Source organism: Rhopalosiphum padi, unplaced genomic scaffold (assembly GCF_020882245.1).
Source record: "Rhopalosiphum padi isolate XX-2018 unplaced genomic scaffold, ASM2088224v1 scaffold1, whole genome shotgun sequence".
NCBI classification, from domain to species: domain Eukaryota; kingdom Metazoa; phylum Arthropoda; class Insecta; order Hemiptera; family Aphididae; genus Rhopalosiphum; species Rhopalosiphum padi.
The window spans coordinates 7977196-7995254 of NW_026869996.1; the positions used below are offsets into that span (position 1 = coordinate 7977196).

Consider the following 18059-nt stretch of genomic DNA (forward strand, 5'->3'; position numbering starts at 1 on the left):
AATAAATATATAATATTCGTCAAAATCATCATATAAAATCATGTTTTATAGCGTTATTGAAGTATCAGCTTAAATGAAATGTATGCTAGTTAATAATGGTAAATTAGAATAATTTTTTTAATCTAATGGTCTGACTTTCATGACACTAACTTGAGAATTCACTGTTTTATAAGCAGTTAAAAATATGAATTTAAAATACGAGTCAAAATAATCATATAAAAACATGTTTTATAGTGTTTATGAAGTATCAGCTTATATGATATATATGGAAGTTGGTAATGGTAAATAAGAATCATAAACTTAATCTAATGGTCTGGATTTCATGACTCTAACTTTTTGTTACACTAATATTAATTGACTATCAATTATATTCAATATCCATTACTCGTACTATGCATAAAACTATTATTATTATCAGGATCGTCCAGTCCATTTTCAACGTAGGATGTTGAAACTTTCCCATGTGGTAGAAATGGTAATTCATGTTTCAATATGTCCTGAGTATATCTGGTGTACAGCCATCTAAAAAAAAATAGTAAGTTAAATATGTATAATGGTTGGAGGACAAAATGTCACTACTAGATACCATAAGGAGAACGACAATTTTTATATAACAACTAGTACGTGGACAACACTGAGTAATTCAGAAAAGGAAACTATCAAAACATAAACTAACAGACAAACTTCATTTTTATACAAAATACATGAAAGGAATTCACAATTGAAACTTAAATACAAAAACGAATGTAGAACTGCAAAACATAGATAACAGATGATAATAAATAATAATTATGATAAGCCATAAAAGATAGTACAAATGTACCAGAATGGTTTGTAGAAGGAATTCAAATGTATTATGAGTGTAACTAAAGAATACATTTGGACAACAACTGAAAATCGCTCCTTTACAATACGAAAAAATGTTAAGTTGTATTATTCGTCAAAATTAACTTATAAAATCATATTTTATAGTTTTTATGAAGTAAAAATATCAGGTAAAATGAAAAAAATGAAAGTTAAAAATTATAAATTAGAATCATTTTCTTGATCTAGTAGTCAAGGATCAAGACAGTTACTTGTGTTAACTTCGGGCATAAAATATGAACAATTCGTTTATAATATCAAAAATCTTAATTAATAAAAAACGAGTAGACTCAAAATCTAAGTAAATACAACGACCCGTCACGATACACAGCAGTACGGTGAACGCCACACAACTATCTAGTTTCGTTCTGAGGCGATTCGGCCGACGGATGTCGTCCCTACTACGGCGACGCTCACGCCCTCTGTTGGTGTATACATTTAATTTTTGACTGTTTTATAAGCAGATTAAAATAGGTATTCATAATATTTCTAAAACTTATCATATAAAATCATGTTTTATAGTGTTTATGAAAAATCTGCTTAAATAAGATGTATGCAAGTTAATAATAATAAATTAGAATCATTTTCTTAATATAGTGGTCAGGTTTCAAGAGATTAACTTGAGAATTGTTTGTTTTATAAGCAGTTCAATACATATATAATTAATATACGTGAAAATTATCATATAAAATCATGTTTTATAATTTTTATGAAAAATCTGCTTAAATGAATTGTATGCAAATTAATAATAATAAATTAGAATCCTTTTAATTATACAGTGGTCCAGGTTTCAAAAGATTAACTTGAGAATTGTGTGTTTTATAAGCAGTTCAAAACATAAATAATTAATATACGTCAAAATTATCATACAAAATTATGTTTTATAGTGTTTATGAAGAATCAGCTTACATAATATCTATAGAAGTTAATAATAGTAAATTAGAATCATTTTCTTAATATAGTGGTCCAGGTTTCAAGAGATTAACTTGAGAATTGTGTGTTTTATTATCAGTTCAAAAAATAAATATATATTATTCGTCAAAATTATCATATAAAATCATGTTTTATAGTGTTTATGAAAAATCTGCTTAAATGACATGTATGCAAGTTAATAATAATAAATTAGAATCATTTTCTTAATATAGTGGTCCAGGTTTCAAGAGATTAACTTGAGAATTGTGTGTTTTATAAGCAGTTCAAAAAATAAATATATAATATTCGTCAAAATTATCATATAAAATCATGTTTTATAGTGTTTATGAAAAATCTGCTTAAATGAGATGTATGCAAGTTAATAATAATAAATTAGAATCATTTTCTTAATATAGTGGTCAGGTTTCAAGAGATTAACTTGAGAATTGTTTGTTTTATAAGCAGTTCAATACATATATAATTAATATACGTGAAAATTATCATATAAAATCATGTTTTATAATTTTTATGAAAAATCTGCTTAAATGAATTGTATGCAAATTAATAATAATAAATTAGAATCCTTTTAATTATACAGTGGTCCAGGTTTCAAAAGATTAACTTGAGAATTGTGTGTTTTATAAGCAGTTCAAAACATAAATAATTAATATACGTCAAAATTATCATACAAAATTATGTTTTATAGTGTTTATGAAGAATCAGCTTACATAATATCTATAGAAGTTAATAATAGTAAATTAGAATCATTTTCTTAATATAGTGGTCCAGGTTTCAAGAGATTAACTTGAGAATTGTGTGTTTTATTATCAGTTCAAAAAATAAATATATATTATTCGTCAAAATTATCATATAAAATCATGTTTTATAGTGTTTATGAAAAATCTGCTTAAATGACATGTATGCAAGTTAATAATAATAAATTAGAATCATTTTCTTAATATAGTGGTCCAGGTTTCAAGAGATTAACTTGAGAATTGTGTGTTTTATAAGCAGTTCAAAAAATAAATATATAATATTTGTCAAAATTATCATATAAAATCATGTTTTATAGTGTTTATGAAAAATCTGCTTAAATGAGATGTATGCAAGTTAATAATAATAAATTAGAATCATTTTCTTAATATAGTGGTCAGGTTTCAAGAGATTAACTTGAGAATTGTTTGTTTTATAAGCAGTTCAATGCATATATAATTAATATACGTGAAAATTATCATATAAAATCATGTTTTATAGTTTTTATGAAGTACCTGCTTAAATGAGATGTATACAAGTTAATAATAATAAATTAGAATCCTTTTAATTATACAGTGGTCCAGGTTTCAAGAGATTAACTTGAGAATTGTGTGTTTTATAAGCAGTTCAAAAAATAAATATATATTATTCGTCAAAATTATCATATAAAATCATGTTTTATAGTGTTTATGAAAAATCTGCTTAAATCAAATGTATGCAAGTTAATAATAATAAATTAGAATCATTTTCTTAATATAGAGGTCCAGGTTTCAAGAGATTAACTTGAGAATTGTGTGTTTTATAAACAGTTAAAAAAATGAATTTTTAATATTCGTCAAAATTATCATAGAAAATCATGTTTTATAGTGTTTATGAAGAATCAGCTTACATAATATCTATAGAAGTTAATAATAATAAATTAGAATCATTTTCTTAATATAGTGGTCCAGGTTTCAAGAGATTAACTTGAGAATTGTGTGTTTTATAAGCAGTTCAAAAAATAAATATATATTATTCGTCAAAATTATCATATAAAATCATGTTTTATAGTGTTTATGAAAAATCTGCTTAAATCAAATGTATGCAAGTTAATAATAATAAATTAGAATCATTTTCTTAATATAGAGGTCCAGGTTTCAAGAGATTAACTTGAGAATTGTGTGTATTATAAACAGTTAAAAAAATGAATTTTTAATATTCGTCAAAATTATCATAGAAAATCATGTTTTATAGTGTTTATGAAGAATCAGCTTACATAATATCTATAGAAGTTAATAATAATAAATTAGAATCATTTTCTTAATATAGTGGTCCAGGTTTCAAGAGATTAACTTCAGAATTGTGTGTTTTATAAGCAGTTCAAAAAATAAATATATATCATTCGTCAAAATTATCATATAAAATCATGTTTTATAGTGTTTATGAAAAATCTGCTTAAATGAGATGTATGCAAGTTAATAATAATAAATTAGAATCATTTTCTTAATATAGAGGTCCAGGTTTCAAGAGATTAACTAGAGAATTGTGTGTTTTAGAAGCAGTTCAAAAAATAAATATATATTATTCGTCAAAATTATCATATAAAATCATGTTTTATAGTGTTTATGAAAAATCTGCTTAAATGACATGTATGCAAGTTAATAATAATAAATTAGAATCATTTTCTTAATATAGTGGTCCAGGTTTCAAGAGATTAACTTGAGAATTGTGTGTTTTATAAGCAGTTCAAAACATAAATAATTAATATACGTCAAAATTATCATACAAAATTATGTTTTATAGTGTTTATGAAAAATCTGCTTAAATGACATGTATGCAAGTTAATAATAATAAATTAGAATCATTTTCTTAATATAGTGGTCCAGGTTTCAAGAGATTAACTTGAGAATTGTGTGTTTTATAAGCAGTTCAAAAAATAAATATATAATATTCGTCAAAATTATCATATAAAATCATGTTTTATAGTTTTTATGAAGTACCTGCTTAAATGAGATGTATACAAGTTAATAATAATAAATTAGAATCCTTTTCTTAATATAGTGGTCCAGGTTTTAAGAGATTAACTTGAGAATTGTGTGTTTTATAAGCAGTTCAAAAAATAAATATATATTATTCGTCAAAATTATCATATAAAATCATGTTTTATAGTGTTTATGAAAAATCTGCTTAAATGACATGTATGCAAGTTAATAATAATAAATTAGAATCATTTTCTTAATATAGTGGTCCAGGTTTCAAGAGATTAACTTGAGAATTGTGTGTATTATAAACAGTTAAAAAAATGAATTTTTAATATTCGTCAAAATTATCATAGAAAATCATGTTTTATAGTGTTTATGAAGAATCAGCTTACATAATATCTATAGAAGTTAATAATAATAAATTAGAATCATTTTCTTAATATAGTGGTCCAGGTTTCAAGAGATTAACTTCAGAATTGTGTGTTTTATAAGCAGTTCAAAAAATAAATATATATCATTCGTCAAAATTATCATATAAAATCATGTTTTATAGTGTTTATGAAAAATCTGCTTAAATGACATGTATGCAAGTTAATAATAATAAATTAGAATCATTTTCTTAATATAGTGGTCCAGGTTTCAAGAGATTAACTTGAGAATTGTGTGTTTTATAAGCAGTTCAAAAAATAAATATATATTATTCGTCAAAATTATCATATAAAATCATGTTTTATAGCGTTATTGAAGTATCAGCTTAAATGACATGTATGCAAGTTAATAATAATAAATTAGAATCATTTTCTTAATATAGTGGTCCAGGTTTCAAGAGATTAACTTGAGAATTGTGTGTTTTATAAGCAGTTCAAAAAATAAATATATAATATTCGTCAAAATTATCATATAAAATCATGTTTTATAGTTTTTATGAAGTACCTGCTTAAATGAGATGTATACAAGTTAATAATAATAAATTAGAATCCTTTTCTTAATATAGTGGTCCAGGTTTCAAGAGATTAACTTGAGAATTGTTTGTTTTATAAGCAGTTCAATGCATATATAATTAATACACGTGAAAATTATCATATAAAATCATGTTTTATAGTTTTTATGAAGTACCTGCTTAAATGAGATGTATACAAGTTAATAATAATAAATTAGAATCCTTTTAATTATACAGTGGTCCAGGTTTCAAGAGATTAACTTGAGAATTGTGTGTTTTATAAGCAGTTCAAAACATAAATAATTAATATACGTCAAAATTATCATACAAAATCATGTTTTATAGTGTTTATGAAGAATCAGCTTACATAATATCTATAGAAGTTAATAATAGTAAATTAGAATCATTTTCTTAATATAGTGGTCCAGGTTTCAAGAGATTAACTTGAGAATTGTGTGTTTTATAAGCAGTTCAAAAAATAAATATATATTATTCGTCAAAAATATCATATAAAATCATGTTTTATAGCGTTATTGAAGTATCAGCTTAAATGAAATGTATGCTAGTTAATAATGGTAAATTAGAATAATTTTCTTAATCTAATGGTCTGACTTTCATGACACTAACTTGAGAATTCACTGTTTTATAAGCAGTTAAAAATATGAATTTAAAATACGAGTCAAAATAATCATATAAAAACATGTTTTATAGTGTTTATGAAGTATCAGCTTATATGATATATATGGAAGTTGGTAATGGTAAATAAGAATCATATACTTAATCTAATGGTCTGGATTTCATGACTCTAACTTTTTGTTACACTAATATTAATTGACTATCAATTATATTCAATATCCGTTACTCGTACTATGCATAAAACTATTATTATTATCAGGATCGTCCAGTCCATTTTCAACGTAGGATGTTGAAACTTTCCCATGTGGTAGAAATGGTAATTCATGTTTCAATATGTCCTGAGTATATCTGGTGTACAGCCATCTAAAAAAAAATAGTAAGTTAAATATGTATAATGGTTGGAGGACAAAATGTCACTACTAGATACCATAAGGAGAACGACAATTTTTATATAACAACTAGTACGTGGACAACACTGAGTAATTCAGAAAAGGAAACTATCAAAACATAAACTAACAGACAAACTTCATTTTTATACAAAATACATGAAAGGAATTCACAATTGAAACTTAAATACAAAAACGAATGTAGAACTGCAAAACATAGATAACAGATGATAATAAATAATAATTATGATAAGCCATAAAAGATAGTACAAATGTACCAGAATGGTTTGTAGAAGGAATTCAAATGTACTATGAGTGTAACTAAAGAATACATTTGGACAACAACTGAAAATCGCTCCTTTACAATACGAAAAAATGTTAAGTTGTATTATTCGTCAAAATTAACTTATAAAATCATATTTTATAGTTTTTATGAAGTAAAAATATCAGGTAAAATGAAAAAAATGAAAGTTAAAAATTATAAATTAGAATCATTTTCTTGATCTAGTAGTCAAGGATCAAGACAGTTACTTGTGTTAACTTCGGGCATAAAATATGAACAATTCGTTTATAATATCAAAAATCTTAATTAATAAAAAACGAGTAGACTCAAAATCTAAGTAAATACAACGACCCGTCACGATACACAGCAGTACGGTGAACGCCACACAACTATCTAGTTTCGTTCTGAGGCGATTCGGCCGACGGATGTCGTCCCTACTACGGCGACGCTCACGCCCTCTGTTGGTGTATACATTTAATTTTTGACTGTTTTATAAGCAGATTAAAATAGGTATTCATAATATTTCTAAAACTTATCATATAAAATCATGTTTTATAGTGTTTATGAAAAATCTGCTTAAATGAGATGTATGCAAGTTAATAATAATAAATTAGAATCATTTTCTTAATATAGTGGTCAGGTTTCAAGAGATTAACTTGAGAATTGTTTGTTTTATAAGCAGTTCAATACATATATAATTAATATACGTGAAAATTATCATATAAAATCATGTTTTATAATTTTTATGAAAAATCTGCTTAAATGAATTGTATGCAAATTAATAAAAATAAATTAGAATCCTTTTAATTATACAGTGGTCCAGGTTTCAAAAGATTAACTTGAGAATTGTGTGTTTTATTATCAGTTCAAAAAATAAATATATATTATTCGTCAAAATTATCATATAAAATCATGTTTTATAGTGTTTATGAAAAATCTGCTTAAATGACATGTATGCAAGTTAATAATAATAAATTAGAATCATTTTCTTAATATAGTGGTCCAGGTTTCAAGAGATTAACTTGAGAATTGTGTGTTTTATAAGCAGTTCAAAAAATAAATATATAATATTCGTCAAAATTATCATATAAAATCATGTTTTATAGTTTTTATGAAGTACCTGCTTAAATGAGATGTATACAAGTTAATAATAATAAATTAGAATCCTTTTCTTAATATAGTGGTCCAGGTTTCAAGAGATTAACTTGAGAATTGTTTGTTTTATAAGCAGTTCAATGCATATATAATTAATATACGTGAAAATTATCATATAAAATCATGTTTTATAGTTTTTATGAAGTACCTGCTTAAATGAGATGTATACAAGTTAATAATAAGAAATTAGAATCCTTTTCTTAATATAGTGGTCCAGGTTTTAAGAGATTACCTTGAGAATTGTGTGTTTTATAAGCAGTTCAAAACATAAATAATTAATATACGTCAAAATTATCATAGAAAATCATGTTTTATAGTGTTTATGAAGAATCAGCTTACATAATATCTATAGAAGTTAATAATAATAAATTAGAATCATTTTCTTAATATAGTGGTCCAGGTTTCAAGAGATTAACTAGAGAATTGTGTGTTTTATAAGCAGTTCAAAAAATAAATATATATTATTCGTCAAAATTATCATATAAAATCATGTTTTATAGTGTTTATGAAAAATCTGCTTAAATCAAATGTATGCAAGTTAATAATAATAAATTAGAATCATTTTCTTAATATAGAGGTCCAGGTTTCAAGTGATTAACTTGAGAATTGTGTGTATTATAAACAGTTAAAAAAATGAATTTTTAATATTCGTCAAAATTATCATAGAAAATCATGTTTTATAGTGTTTATGAAGAATCAGCTTACATAATATCTATAGAAGTTAATAATAATAAATTAGAATCATTTTCTTAATATAGTGGTCCAGGTTTCAAGAGATTAACTTCAGAATTGTGTGTTTTATAAGCAGTTCAAAAAATAAATATATATCATTCGTCAAAATTATCATATAAAATCATGTTTTATAGTGTTTATGAAAAATCTGCTTAAATGACATGTATGCAAGTTAATAATAATAAATTAGAATCATTTTCTTAATATAGTGGTCCAGGTTTCAAGAGATTAACTTGAGAATTGTGTGTTTTATAAGCAGTTCAAAAAATAAATATATATTATTCGTCAAAATTATCATATAAAATCATGTTTTATAGCGTTATTGAAGTATCAGCTTAAATGAAATGTATGCTAGTTAATAATGGTAAATTAGAATAATTTTCTTAATCTAATGGTCTGACTTTCATGACACTAACTTGAGAATTCACTGTTTTATAAGCAGTTAAAAATATGAATTTAAAATACGAGTCAAAATATTCATATAAAAACATGTTTTATAGTGTTTATGAAGTATCAGCTTATATGATATATATGGAAGTTGGTAATGGTAAATAAGAATCATATACTTAATCTAATGGTCTGGATTTCATGACTCTAACTTTTTGTTACACTAATATTAATTGACTATCAATTATATTCAATATCCGTTACTCGTACTATGCATAAAACTATTATTATTATCAGGATCGTCCAGTCCATTTTCAACGTAGGATGTTGAAACTTTCCCATGTGGTAGAAATGGTAATTCATGTTTCAATATGTCCTGAGTATATCTGGTGTACAGCCATCTAAAAAAAAATAGTAAGTTAAATATGTATAATGGTTGGAGGACAAAATGTCACTACTAGATACCATAAGGAGAACGACAATTTTTACATAACAACTAGTACGTGGACAACACTGAGTAATTCAGAAAAGGAAACTATCAAAACATAAACTAACAGACAAACTTCATTTTTATACAAAATACATGAAAGGAATTTACAATTGAAACTTAAATACAAAAACGAATGTAGAACTGCAAAACATAGATAACAGATGATAATAAATAATAATTATGATAAGCCATAAAAGATAGTACAAATGTACCAGAATGGTTTGTAGAAGGAATTCAAATGTATTATGAGTGTAACTAAAGAATACATTTGTACAACTGAAAATCGCTCCTTTTCAATACGAAAAAATGTTAAGTTGTATTATTCGTCAAAATTAACTTATAAAATCATATTTTATAGTTTTTATGAAGTAAAAATATCAGGTAAAATGAAAAAAATGAAAGTTAAAAATTATAAATTAGAATCATTTTCTTGATCTAGTAGTCAAGGATCAAGACAGTTACTTGTGTTAACTTCGGGCATAAAATATGAACAATTCGTTTATAATATCAAAAATCTTAATTAATAAATAACGAGTAGACTCAAAATCTAAGTAAATACAACGACCGGTCACGATACACAGCAGTACGGTGAACGCCACACAACTATCTAGTTTCGTTCTGAGGCGATTCGGCCGACGGATGTCGTCCCTACTACAGCGACGCTCACGCCCTCTGTTGGTGTATACATTTAATTTTTGACTGTTTTATAAGCAGATTAAAATAGGTATTCATAATATTTCTAAAACTTATCATATAAAATCATGTTTTATAGTGTTTATGAAAAATCTGCTTAAATGAGATGTATGCAAGTTAATAATAATAAATTAGAATCATTTTCTTAATATAGTGGTCAGGTTTCAAGAGATTAACTTGAGAATTGTTTGTTTTATAAGCAGTTCAATGCATATATAATTAATATACGTGAAAATTATCATATAAAATCATGTTTTATAGTTTTTATGAAGTACCTGCTTAAATGAGATGTATACAAGTTAATAATAATAAATTAGAATCCTTTTCTTAATATAGTGGTCCAGGTTTTAAGAGATTACCTTGAGAATTGTGTGTTTTATAAACAGTTAAAAAAATGAATTTTTAATATTCGTCAAAATTATCATAGAAAATCATGTTTTATAGTGTTTATGAAGAATCAGCTTACATAATATCTATAGAAGTTAATAATAATAAATTAGAATCATTTTCTTAATATAGTGGTCCAGGTTTCAAGAGATTAACTAGAGAATTGTGTGTTTTAGAAGCAGTTCAAAAAATAAATATATATTATTCGTCAAAATTATCATATAAAATCATGTTTTATAGTGTTTATGAAAAATCTGCTTAAATGACATGTATGCAAGTTAATAATAATAAATTAGAATCATTTTCTTAATATAGTGGTCCAGGTTTCAAGAGATTAACTTGAGAATTGTGTGTTTTATAAGCAGTTCAAAAAATAAATATATAATATTCGTCAAAATTATCATATAAAATCATGTTTTATAGTTTTTATGAAGTACCTGCTTAAATGAGATGTATACAAGTTAATAATAATAAATTAGAATCCTTTTCTTAATATAGTGGTCCAGGTTTTAAGAGATTACCTTGAGAATTGTTTGTTTTATAAGCAGTTCAAAACATAAATAATTAATATACGTCAAAATTATCATACAAAATCATGTTTTATAGTGTTTATGAAGAATCAGCTTACATAATATCTATAGAAGTTAATAATAATAAATTAGAATCCTTTTCTTAATATAGTGGTCCAGGTTTTAAGAGATTACCTTGAGAATTGTTTGTTTTATAAGCAGTTAAAAAAATGAATTTTTAATATTCGTCAAAATTATCATAGAAAATCATGTTTTATAGTGTTTATGAAGAATCAGCTTACATAATATCTATAGAAGTTAATAATAATAAATTAGAATCATTTTCTTAATATAGTGGTCCAGGTTTCAAGAGATTAACTTCAGAATTGTGTGTTTTATAAGCAGTTCAAAAAATAAATATATATCATTCGTCAAAATTATCATATAAAATCATGTTTTATAGTGTTTATGAAAAATCTGCTTAAATCAAATGTATGCAAGTTAATAATAATAAATTAGAATCATTTTCTTAATATAGAGGTCCAGGTTTCAAGAGATTAACTAGAGAATTGTGTGTTTTAGAAGCAGTTCAAAAAATAAATATATATTATTCGTCAAAATTATCATATAAAATCATGTTTTATAGTGTTTATGAAAAATCTGCTTAAATGACATGTATGCAAGTTAATAATAATAAATTAGAATCATTTTCTTAATATAGTGGTCCAGGTTTCAAGAGATTAACTTGAGAATTGTGTGTTTTATAAGCAGTTCAAAAAATAAATATATATTATTCGTCAAAAATATCATATAAAATCATGTTTTATAGCGTTATTGAAGTATCAGCTTAAATGAAATGTATGCTAGTTAATAATGGTAAATTAGAATAATTTTCTTAATCTAATGGTCTGACTTTCATGACACTAACTTGAGAATTCACTGTTTTATAAGCAGTTAAAAATATGAATTTAAAATACGAGTCAAAATAATCATATAAAAACATGTTTTATAGTGTTTATGAAGTATCAGCTTATATGATATATATGGAAGTTGGTAATGGTAAATAAGAATCATATACTTAATCTAATGGTCTGGATTTCATGACTCTAACTTTTTGTTACACTAATATTAATTGACTATCAATTATATTCAATATCCGTTACTCGTACTATGCATAAAACTATTATTATTATCAGGATCGTCCAGTCCATTTTCAACGTAGGATGTTGAAACTTTCCCATGTGGTAGAAATGGTAATTCATGTTTCAATATGTCCTGAGTATATCTGGTGTACAGCCATCTAAAAAAAAATAGTAAGTTAAATATGTATAATGGTTGGAGGACAAAATGTCACTACTAGATACCATAAGGAGAACGACAATTTTTATATAACAACTAGTACGTGGACAACACTGAGTAATTCAGAAAAGGAAACTATCAAAACATAAACTAACAGACAAACTTCATTTTTATACAAAATACATGAAAGGAATTTACAATTGAAACTTAAATACAAAAACGAATGTAGAACTGCAAAACATAGATAACAGATGATAATAAATAATAATTATGATAAGCCATAAAAGATAGTACAAATGTACCAGAATGGTTTGTAGAAGGAATTCAAATGTATTATGAGTGTAACTAAAGAATACATTTGTACAACTGAAAATCGCTCCTTTTCAATACGAAAATGTTAAGTTGTATTATTCGTCAAAATTAACTTATAAAATCATATTTTATAGTTTTTATGAAGTAAAAATATCAGGTAAAATGAAAAAAATGAAAGTTAAAAATTATAAATTAGAATCATTTTCTTGATCTAGTAGTCAAGGATCAAGACAGTTACTTGTGTTAACTTCGGGCATAAAATATGAACAATTCGTTTATAATATCAAAAATCTTAATTAATAAATAACGAGTAGACTCAAAATCTAAGTAAATACAACGACCCGTCACGATACACAGCAGTACGGTGAACGCCACACAACTATCTAGTTTCGTTCTGAGGCGATTCGGCCGACGGATGTCGTCCCTACTACAGCGACGCTCACGCCCTCTGTTGGTGTATACATTTAATTTTTGACTGTTTTATAAGCAGATTAAAATAGGTATTCATAATATTTCTAAAACTTATCATATAAAATCATGTTTTATAGTGTTTATGAAAAATCTGCTTAAATGAGATGTATGCAAGTTAATAATAATAAATTAGAATCATTTTCTTAATATAGTGGTCCAGGTTTCAAGAGATTAACTTGAGAATTGTGTGTTTTATAAGCAGTTCAAAAAATAAATATATATTATTCGTCAAAAATATCATATAAAATCATGTTTTATAGCGTTATTGAAGTATCAGCTTAAATGAAATGTATGCTAGTTAATAATGGTAAATTAGAATAATTTTCTTAATCTAATGGTCTGACTTTCATGACACTAACTTGAGAATTCACTGTTTTATAAGCAGTTAAAAATATGAATTTAAAATACGAGTCAAAATAATCATATAAAAACATGTTTTATAGTGTTTATGAAGTATCAGCTTATATGATATATATGGAAGTTGGTAATGGTAAATAAGAATCATATACTTAATCTAATGGTCTGGATTTCATGACTCTAACTTTTTGTTACACTAATATTAATTGACTATCAATTATATTCAATATCCGTTACTCGTACTATGCATAAAACTATTATTATTATCAGGATCGTCCAGTCCATTTTCAACGTAGGATGTTGAAACTTTCCCATGTGGTAGAAATGGTAATTCATGTTTCAATATGTCCTGAGTATATCTGGTGTACAGCCATCTAAAAAAAAATAGTAAGTTAAATATGTATAATGGTTGGAGGACAAAATGTCACTACTAGATACCATAAGGAGAACGACAATTTTTATATAACAACTAGTACGTGGACAACACTGAGTAATTCAGAAAAGGAAACTATCAAAACATAAACTAACAGACAAACTTCATTTTTATACAAAATACATGAAAGGAATTTACAATTGAAACTTAAATACAAAAACGAATGTAGAACTGCAAAACATAGATAACAGATGATAATAAATAATAATTATGATAAGCCATAAAAGATAGTACAAATGTACCAGAATGGTTTGTAGAAGGAATTCAAATGTATTATGAGTGTAACTAAAGAATACATTTGTACAACTGAAAATCGCTCCTTTTCAATACGAAAAAATGTTAAGTTGTATTATTCGTCAAAATTAACTTATAAAATCATATTTTATAGTTTTTATGAAGTAAAAATATCAGGTAAAATGAAAAAAATGAAAGTTAAAAATTATAAATTAGAATCATTTTCTTGATCTAGTAGTCAAGGATCAAGACAGTTACTTGTGTTAACTTCGGGCATAAAATATGAACAATTCGTTTATAATATCAAAAATCTTAATTAATAAATAACGAGTAGACTCAAAATCTAAGTAAATACAACGACCCGTCACGATACACAGCAGTACGGTGAACGCCACACAACTATCTAGTTTCGTTCTGAGGCGATTCGGCCGACGGATGTCGTCCCTACTACAGCGACGCTCACGCCCTCTGTTGGTGTATACATTTAATTTTTGACTGTTTTATAAGCAGATTAAAATAGGTATTCATAATATTTCTAAAACTTATCATATAAAATCATGTTTTATAGTGTTTATGAAAAATCTGCTTAAATGACATGTATGCAAGTTAATAATAATAAATTAGAATCATTTTCTTAATATAGTGGTCCAGGTTTCAAGAGATTAACTTGAGAATTGTGTGTTTTATAAGCAGTTCAAAAAATAAATATATATTATTCGTCAAAAATATCATATAAAATCATGTTTTATAGCGTTATTGAAGTATCAGCTTAAATGAAATGTATGCTAGTTAATAATGGTAAATTAGAATAATTTTCTTAATCTAATGGTCTGACTTTCATGACACTAACTTGAGAATTCACTGTTTTATAAGCAGTTAAAAATATGAATTTAAAATACGAGTCAAAATAATCATATAAAAACATGTTTTATAGTGTTTATGAAGTATCAGCTTATATGATATATATGGAAGTTGGTAATGGTAAATAAGAATCATATACTTAATCTAATGGTCTGGATTTCATGACTCTAACTTTTTGTTACACTAATATTAATTGACTATCAATTATATTCAATATCCGTTACTCGTACTATGCATAAAACTATTATTATTATCAGGATCGTCCACTCCATTTTCAACGTAGGATGTTGAAACTTTCCCATGTGGTAGAAATGGTAATTCATGTTTCAATATGTCCTGAGTATATCTGGTGTACAGCCATCTAAAAAAAAATAGTAAGTTAAATATGTATAATGGTTGGAGGACAAAATGTCACTACTAGATACCATAAGGAGAACGACAATTTTTATATAACAACTAGTACGTGGACAACACTGAGTAATTCAGAAAAGGAAACTATCAAAACATAAACTAACAGACAAACTTCATTTTTATACAAAATACATGAAAGGAATTTACAATTGAAACTTAAATACAAAAACGAATGTAGAACTGCAAAACATAGATAACAGATGATAATAAATAATAATTATGATAAGCCATAAAAGATAGTACAAATGTACCAGAATGGTTTGTAGAAGGAATTCAAATGTATTATGAGTGTAACTAAAGAATACATTTGTACAACTGAAAATCGCTCCTTTTCAATACGAAAATGTTAAGTTGTATTATTCGTCAAAATTAACTTATAAAATCATATTTTATAGTTTTTATGAAGTAAAAATATCAGGTAAAATGAAAAAAATGAAAGTTAAAAATTATAAATTAGAATCATTTTCTTGATCTAGTAGTCAAGGATCAAGACAGTTACTTGTGTTAACTTCGGGCATAAAATATGAACAATTCGTTTATAATATCAAAAATCTTAATTAATAAATAACGAGTAGACTCAAAATCTAAGTAAATACAACGACCCGTCACGATACACAGCAGTACGGTGAACGCCACACAACTATCTAGTTTCGTTCTGAGGCGATTCGGCCGACGGATGTCGTCCCTACTACAGCGACGCTCACGCCCTCTGTTGGTGTATACATTTAATTTTTGACTGTTTTATAAGCAGATTAAAATAGGTATTCATAATATTTCTAAAACTTATCATATAAAATCATGTTTTATAGTGTTTATGAAAAATCTGCTTAAATGAGATGTATGCAAGTTAATAATAATAAATTAGAATCATTTTCTTAATATAGTGGTCCAGGTTTCAAGAGATTAACTTGAGAATTGTGTGTTTTATAAGCAGTTCAAAAAATAAATATATATTATTCGTCAAAAATATCATATAAAATCATGTTTTATAGCGTTATTGAAGTATCAGCTTAAATGAAATGTATGCTAGTTAATAATGGTAAATTAGAATAATTTTCTTAATCTAATGGTCTGACTTTCATGACACTAACTTGAGAATTCACTGTTTTATAAGCAGTTAAAAATATGAATTTAAAATACGAGTCAAAATAATCATATAAAAACATGTTTTATAGTGTTTATGAAGTATCAGCTTATATGATATATATGGAAGTTGGTAATGGTAAATAAGAATCATATACTTAATCTAATGGTCTGGATTTCATGACTCTAACTTTTTGTTACACTAATATTAATTGACTATCAATTATATTCAATATCCGTTACTCGTACTATGCATAAAACTATTATTATTATCAGGATCGTCCAGTCCATTTTCAACGTAGGATGTTGAAACTTTCCCATGTGGTAGAAATGGTAATTCATGTTTCAATATGTCCTGAGTATATCTGGTGTACAGCCATCTAAAAAAAAATAGTAAGTTAAATATGTATAATGGTTGGAGGACAAAATGTCACTACTAGATACCATAAGGAGAACGACAATTTTTATATAACAACTAGTACGTGGACAACACTGAGTAATTCAGAAAAGGAAACTATCAAAACATAAACTAACAGACAAACTTCATTTTTATACAAAATACATGAAAGGAATTTACAATTGAAACTTAAATACAAAAACGAATGTAGAACTGCAAAACATAGATAACAGATGATAATAAATAATAATTATGATAAGCCATAAAAGATAGTACAAATGTACCAGAATGGTTTGTAGAAGGAATTCAAATGTATTATGAGTGTAACTAAAGAATACATTTGTACAACTGAAAATCGCTCCTTTTCAATACGAAAAAATGTTAAGTTGTATTATTCGTCAAAATTAACTTATAAAATCATATTTTATAGTTTTTATGAAGTAAAAATATCAGGTAAAATGAAAAAAATGAAAGTTAAAAATTATAAATTAGAATCATTTTCTTGATCTAGTAGTCAAGGATCAAGACAGTTACTTGTGTTAACTTCGGGCATAAAATATGAACAATTCGTTTATAATATCAAAAATCTTAATTAATAAATAACGAGTAGACTCAAAATCTAAGTAAATACAACGACCCGTCACGATACACAGCAGTACGGTGAACGCCACACAACTATCTAGTTTCGTTCTGAGGCGATTCGGCCGACGGATGTCGTCCCTACTACAGCGACGCTCACGCCCTCTGTTGGTGTATACATTTAATTTTTGACTGTTTTATAAGCAGATTAAAATAGGTATTCATAATATTTCTAAAACTTATCATATAAAATCATGTTTTATAGTGTTTATGAAAAATCTGCTTAAATGAGATGTATGCAAGTTAATAATAATAAATTAGAATCATTTTCTTAATATAGTGGTCCAGGTTTCAAGAGATTAACTTGAGAATTGTGTGTTTTATAAGCAGTTCAAAAAATAAATATATATTATTCGTCAAAAATATCATATAAAATCATGTTTTATAGCGTTATTGAAGTATCAGCTTAAATGAAATGTATGCTAGTTAATAATGGTAAATTAGAATAATTTTCTTAATCTAATGGTCTGACTT

At 25.6% G+C, this 18059-nt stretch overlaps 1 long non-coding RNA gene across 5 annotated transcripts; it reads right to left on the reverse strand.

Moving 5' to 3' along the window:
- Positions 1 to 446: 446 nt before the first annotated feature.
- On the reverse strand, positions 447 to 16958 carry LOC132931229 (uncharacterized). Of its 5 annotated transcripts, none has more exons than XR_009662356.1 (7): positions 16799 to 16958; positions 15286 to 15416; positions 13771 to 13901; positions 12258 to 12388; positions 9280 to 9410; positions 6299 to 6429; positions 447 to 522 (listed from the first exon to the last, which is right to left on the reverse strand). It is a non-coding gene; the product is annotated as an uncharacterized LOC132931229 (long non-coding RNA). The 5 variants fall into 5 exon arrangements; XR_009662357.1 differs by having other exon boundaries at positions 9274 to 9410; XR_009662359.1 differs by having other exon boundaries at positions 13765 to 13901.
- Positions 16959 to 18059: the final 1101 nt, after the last annotated feature.